Source organism: Arachis ipaensis, chromosome B4 (genome assembly GCF_059453495.1).
Source record: "Arachis ipaensis isolate K30076 ecotype BB chromosome B4, ASM5945349v1, whole genome shotgun sequence".
Lineage (NCBI taxonomy): Eukaryota > Viridiplantae > Streptophyta > Magnoliopsida > Fabales > Fabaceae > Arachis > Arachis ipaensis.
The window spans coordinates 80,146,300-80,153,201 of NC_142439.1; positions in this window are offsets into that span (position 1 = coordinate 80,146,300).

Sequence of the window (6,902 nt, forward strand, 5' to 3'; positions counted from 1 at the left end):
AGTGATGCAATATATCGAACAGTTAGTGGGTTAGTGAACTGAATTGTAAATAACGAAGAAAGAGGAGTAAGGGGTAAAGGGAAGAAAATAACTAAAACTGAAAGTAAATTACTCAAACAGAAATTTAAATCAAACAAAAGAAAAATCCTCAATCTAGTTATCCTCCAACCTAATCATTGTTGATACAAAATCAATCCCTGGCAACGGCGCCATAAACTTGATGCACGGAAACTTGTCTCTCAACAATTTTCCTTCGGCAAGTATACCGAATTATCGTCAAGTAAAAACTCACAATAGAGTGAGGTCGAATCCCACAGGGATTGATTGGTCAAGCAACTTTAATTAGAGGGATGTTCTAGTTGTGCGAAGCAGAATTTGGTTTGAGAGTTACAGGAATTTAAATGGCGGAAAAGTAATTAGCAGAAAATCTAAATGCTAAAAGTAAAGAGCTGAAAATAAATGACGGAAAGTAAATTGCAGAATCTTAAATGGGAATGGGGAGGATGCTCATAAAAGTAAATTGCATAAATTAAAAAGAATGGGTAAGATCAGAATGGGGAATTCATTGGGTTTAGGAGATGTTGCATTCTCCGGATCAAGTTCATTTTCATCTCTTCCTCAATCAATGCGTTTATTGATCTCCTTGGCAATCTTAAGTGATCGAATTACAATTCCTTGCAATTCCATCTCTCAAATCTTGATCAATAGCCAATTCCTTGGTCAATTGCTCATGAGAAGAGATGAAGTATGATCACTGATTATACCACATGCATTTCCAAATCAAGTGTTGGTAGAATTATAGTCACCATATCCTTCCAACCCCAATTTGGTCCAACATGAGAAAGCATTTATAGCATGATCTCTTCATTCCTCTTCCAAGGTTCAAAAGAGATCCAAGTATGAATAGCTTCTTTTCCAAGATAACTACCCAATTGGATGAAGATTGAAAGCTTTCTAGTAAAATCAAGAGAAAAGATAGAAGAAGAATAATGAAAACTAATATTGATCCATCAAATTACAACAGAGCTTCCTAACCTAATGAAGGGGGTTTAGTTGTTCATAGCTCTGGAAATGGAAAACAAAGATGGAAAATACATTCTAAAAAATAAACTAGAAGTGCAGAGTAAATTATACAGAGAGTAATTCTCAAATCTCCAACTTTCCAAAAGCTCCTCTCTAATTCAAAACTACCCCTATATATACTACTCTTCTGATCTTCTAGTTAGTTCTTCAAGTCTTGGATATGGGCCTTTGGATCTTGAGTTTAAAGTAGTTATCCTCTTCAGTGGGCTTAGCTTTACTTTCAGAGAGAAAGTGTGAAGTAGGCAGGGTATTTAGCTCAGGACGTTAGTGGCGTTAACGTTAAGTGAGAGTGTGGGTTCGAGAACGTTAGTGACAATCACCTTTTTCACTAACGTTCCTAACCCAGGGATGATCCACGTTAACTTCAACGTTAGTGGCACCAACATGACCACTAACGTTGCCTCTAGGTCCTTCGCACACGTTATTGGGACTCACCTTTTCCAATAACGTTGAGAGTCCTCCCTTCTCCCTACGTTAGAGTCCACGTTAACTTAGTTAACGTGGCTCTTAACGTAGGCTTGCCAATTCTTCGAGAACGTTAGTGACACTTACCTTTGTCACTAACGTTCCAAGATGCTCCTACTTCCCATGTTAGAATCTACGTTAACTAAGTTAACGTGGCTTCTAACGTGGTGATGATAGCCATCTCCAACGTTAGTGACAAAGGTGAGTGTCACTAACGTTGGCTCATCATCCTTCCCTCCACGTTAGCTTCCACGTTAACTAAGTTAACGTGGGAGTTAACGTGGCTCATAGTGGCTCATTGTGGCTCATTCCAACGTTAGTGACAAATGTGAGTGTCACTAACGTTGGCGATTATTTGCTTTCTCCACGTTAGCTTCCACGTTAACTAAGTTAACGTGGGAGTTAACGTGGCTCAAAGTGGCTTAGTCCAACGTTAGTGACAAAGGTGAGTCTCACTAACGTTGGCCATTCTTTTGCTTCCCAACGTTAGAGTCCACGTTAACTAAGTTAACGTGGCCCTTAACGTAGCCAATATGAGCTTGGTCCAACGTCAGTGAAAAAGGTGAGTGTCACTAACGTTGGCTCCACTTTCTTCTTCCACGTTAGAGTTCACGTTAACTTAGTTAACGTGACTCTTAACGTGGGCTATGATGGCTTCGAGGACGTTATTGGCGGTTACTTTTCTTATTAACGTTGCAAGCTAGCTCCCATTCCACGTTAGTGGTCACGTTAGTGAGACTAACGTGGCTGCTAACTTGGTTCTTTCTTGCTTCCTTTGTCCTGAAATCAAGCAATAAAGTGCATCAAAGTTCTAATCCACATCATGAGACATGCATCATCCAATTTGTCACTAAATTCATGCATAATTCTCATGAAATCATGTGAAGTACACCATGTTTGCTTGAATCAAGATGTAAGTGAAATTATACCCCAAAACTTGCTTATTTCCTAAGAAAGTGCATGAAACTACCCTAAAACAGTAAAGAAAAGGTCAGTGAAACTGGCCAGAATGCCCTGGCATCAGTTAGTCAATGATTCAATTTATAGCTCACTTAGCCATATATATACCCTCTCCTTTACCTTAGCCCCATTACAACCTTGAAAAGACCTAATGATGTTTGCTTTGGTACATTAAATACTTGTTGATTGGTTAGGTGAAGAACAAAGTTTAGAAAGCATGACTAGAGAAGACTAGAGTGAATTACCCCATACACCTGAGTGATTAGAGTGCACATACACTACCAGTGAGGGTTCAACGCTTGATTCTATGTTCCCTGTGATGACAAGTCATCTTATGCTAGTTTTACAAGCATTTTTAATTAGTTTCATTAGTTTTTATGCACTTTCTTGCACCATAAGTAAGTAATTGGAATGAATTTTCATGATCATCTTGAATCAATCAAACATCATTTATTTTACACAAAATCATAGGTTTTATGCTAGAATTAATTAATTAATTAAAAGATGCAAAGATCTAGTGATTTTGGTGGGACTTTGATTAGTTGTTTGGTTGTTTGTAGGTGAAGAAATGATGGAAAGAGGAATTCTTGGCACACTTTTGAAGTTTGAGCACGCTTTGGACCTTAGGCCATGCTTTAAAAAGCGTGGCCCATGAAAATAAAGAGTGGCGCTCAACCAAGGCCAAGCACCAAGGGAGCAAGGCCAACGTTCACTTTATTGAACGTAGCGCTCCAAGAGAGGAACCAAACTCGCGCATGCATCAAGGCAAGGGGGGTAGTGCTCAAAAATTTGAGCGTAGCACTCCCTTTTGCCCACTTTTTTGTGACTCTTGGCAAGGAAAGCAAAGCTGGCCAAGGGAAGCAAACGCACACCACATATGTGCTGGCCAAGGCTCGAAGAGGAAGCATGCATAATGAAGAATATCGCTCAAAAACTCTAGCGCAGCGCTCCCATCTTCTACCTTTTTCGTGCTCTTTTGGAACCAAGAAAAGCCAAGCATGCACAAAGCAAGACTCACCAAGAGGAAGTGTTGGAAAATTCAAGCGTAGCGCTCCCTTTTGCTGCCTTTTTCGTGCCTCAACCAAAGAAAGCAAAGCTCACCCAAGGCTCAGCATCATGTAGCGCTCAAAGAGTGAGTGGAACGCTCACAAAGTTAATGCTAGGCTAAGAAGCAATTGCAACCAAGGTTCACCAGCCAAGAGTGAACGTAACGCTCACTATACCAAACGGAGCGCTCCCCTGGAAGGTTCCCACACACCAAACCAATTTGAACCAAAGCCAACTGGACCCATCTTTCTTCAAATCCAAAAACCAAAAGGCCCACTCCAAGCTTTGAAGACCAAAATAGAAAGTGTATAAATAGGATTAAATTTGATTTGTAGAGAACCTTTGAGATCATTTTTATTTTTCACTTTTGAATTTTCATTTGAGGAATTTGGGAATTGGGAATTGAATTTAGTTTTCTTTCTGTTTTCATTTTCTTTTCTTCTGCAACTTCTATTGTTTGTTCTTGGATTTTGAATTGAGATTGAAGAGCTCCATTGATTCTAAATCTGAGAATCATCCTTCACTCTTCTTCTCAATTGTTCTAAGAATTGGATCTGAGTTTAGTTTTCTGTTTTCATTTTCTTTCTTCTATAACTTTTAATTTCTGTTTAGGGTTTTTGAATTGAGATTGAAGAATTTCATTGAATCTGGATCTGAGAATCATCTTTGCTTTTCTTTCATATAGTTTTGGGAATTTGAGAATTGGATGTAAGTTTCATTTACTGTTTTCCTTTTTATTTCTTCTGCAATTACTTTTCTTCTTGATCAAGGGAGCAATTGAGATCTAGATCTGATTGCTAGTCTCATTACTCTTCTTCGATCTTCAATTTCTCTTTTAGGATTTCATAATTCATTCAAGTTTTCTTGCTGTTTTGTTTCTTGAAGCAATTTTTCCATTTCTGTTCTTGTTGTTGAGATCTAGATCTGAATTCTTGCATTTCATAGCTCTCTGATTTACTTTAGTTTGCAATTTCTTGTTCAAGTCCAAACCGCAGCACCCAAATCCTTTTACTCTTTAAGCAATTTACATTTCTCAGTAATTTAGATTCAGCACTTTGCATTTCTTGCACTTTAAGTTTTTGCAATTTACTTTTCTTGTAATTTAAGCTTCAGCTCTTTTACTTTCTTGCACTTTAAGTTACTGCAATTTATCTCTTCTACACTTTAATTTTCTGCTCAATTTACCTTCTGCACTCTTTATTTACTTCCAATTTAGCTTCTGTCAATCAAAATCACTCAAACCATCAAACATTCGGTTAACTAAATTAATCACCTAACTAAAATTTCTCAATCTATCAATCCCTGTGGGATCGACCTCACTCTTGTGAGTTATTACTACTTGATGTAACCCGGTACACTTGCCGGTGGTTTTTGTGAGGAATCATTTTTCCACCCATCAAGTTTTTGGCACCGTTGTTGGGGATTGATTTAGATTGACAATGATTAAGTAAGGTGATAGTCTAGATTAAGCATTTTATTTTTTTTTTACTAAGCACACTAACTGTTTGAATTTTTGCTTAAACTAACCTTAACATAACTCTAGCAATAGAGTGGATTGTTTGTTGTTTCTGGTGTTGTATGTATGACAGAAGCAAGGAGAGAGGTCTCCACCTCTGGTGATATTGATGAAAGAACTCTTCGAAGAATAAGAAGAGAAGCCAGAGGAAAGGGATTCATTGGTGGAGAGGAATCGGAGGAAGAAATTCAAGAGATGGAGGTGAATGCCCCAAATCCACAAGAGGGAGTGGCTAACAATGGTCATCCTCAAAGTAGGGTTCTAGCCTCCTATACTTTTCCTAATCCAAGGCACTGTGGGAGTAGCATACTTACTCCAAATGTCAATGCAAACAACTTTGAATTGAAGCCTCAACTCATCACATTGGTGCAAAACAACTGTTCTTATGGAGGAGGCCCTTTGGAGGATCCAAACCAGCATCTATCTACCTTTCTGAGGATATGTAGCACAGTGAAAACCAATGGTGTACATGCTGATATTTACAAGTTGTTGCTGATTCCATTTTCCCTGAGAGACAAAGCTGCTCAATGGTTGGAGGCATTTCCAAGAGAAAGCATTAACAATTGGGAGGATCTAGTGAACAAGTTTCTATCCAAGTTCTATCCTCCCTAAATGATCATCAGACTCAAAATAGAGGTCCAAACATTCACTCAGATGGATGGAGAGTCATTGTATGATGCCTGGGAAAGATACAAAGCTCTACTCAGGAAGTGCCCATCAGAGATGTTCAATGAATGGGATAAACTTCAAAACTTCTATGAAGGATTGACATTGAGAGCTCAAGAGGCACTTGACTACTCAGCAGGAGGTTCATTACAACTCATGAAGACAGCTGAGCAGCTCAAAACCTCATTGACACTGTAACAAACAACTAATACTTCTATGGTCACCAAAGGCAACGCCAACTAGCTCAAAGGAAGGGTGTATTGGAGCTGGAAGGCATAGATACCATCTTAGCTCAAAACAAAGTGATGCATCAACAGATTCAACAACATATGGAGATGATGGCCAAGAGGATTGATGGACTTCAAGTTGCAGCAGTGAATACTCGTAATCAACCATCATGGGGGCAAAATGAGGAACTCTATGAAGAGCAGCAACAAGAGCAAGTCAACTATATGCGCAACTAATGAAGAAGCTTGCAATAGAGGAAGTCAAGCCTACCAGGATGTCACTCCAAATGGCTGACAGATCACTTAAGATACCAAATGGGGTTGTGGAGAATTTATTAGTGAAGATTGGAGAGTTTATTTTCCCTACTGACTTTGTTATCCTGGACATGGAAGAAGAGGGACACAGTTCAATCATATTGGGATGGCCTTTTTTTGCAACAGCAAGAGCCATCATTGATGTGGAGAAAGGAGAGATGACCCTCAGGGTGCATGATGAGAAGATGATCATCAATGTCTTCAAGGCCATGCAATATCCTCTAGAGAAAGAAAAGCACGTGAGAGTGGAAATGATAGAAGAAGTGGAGGAGGAGCTACTAGAAGATGACTACCAGGAGGAACAAGAAGAGGAAATAGAGGTGGAACAAGAGTTCATAGAAGAGGAAGTGGTAGAGATCTCCTTTGAAAGCAAGACAGAGGAGAAGCCAAAACAAGAGTTAAAACCTCTCCCCTCTCATCTCAAATATGTGTTTCTTGGAGAAGCAGAGGCCCTGCCAGTAATCATAAACTCCTCCTTGAACATAGAAGAAGAAGCAAAGCCGATTGAAGTGTTGAAAGCTCGCAAGACAGCCTTGGGATGGACAATTGATGATATCAAATGCATAAGCCCTGCCATTTGTATGCATAAAATTCTATTGGAGGAAGATTCAAAGCCTGTAGTT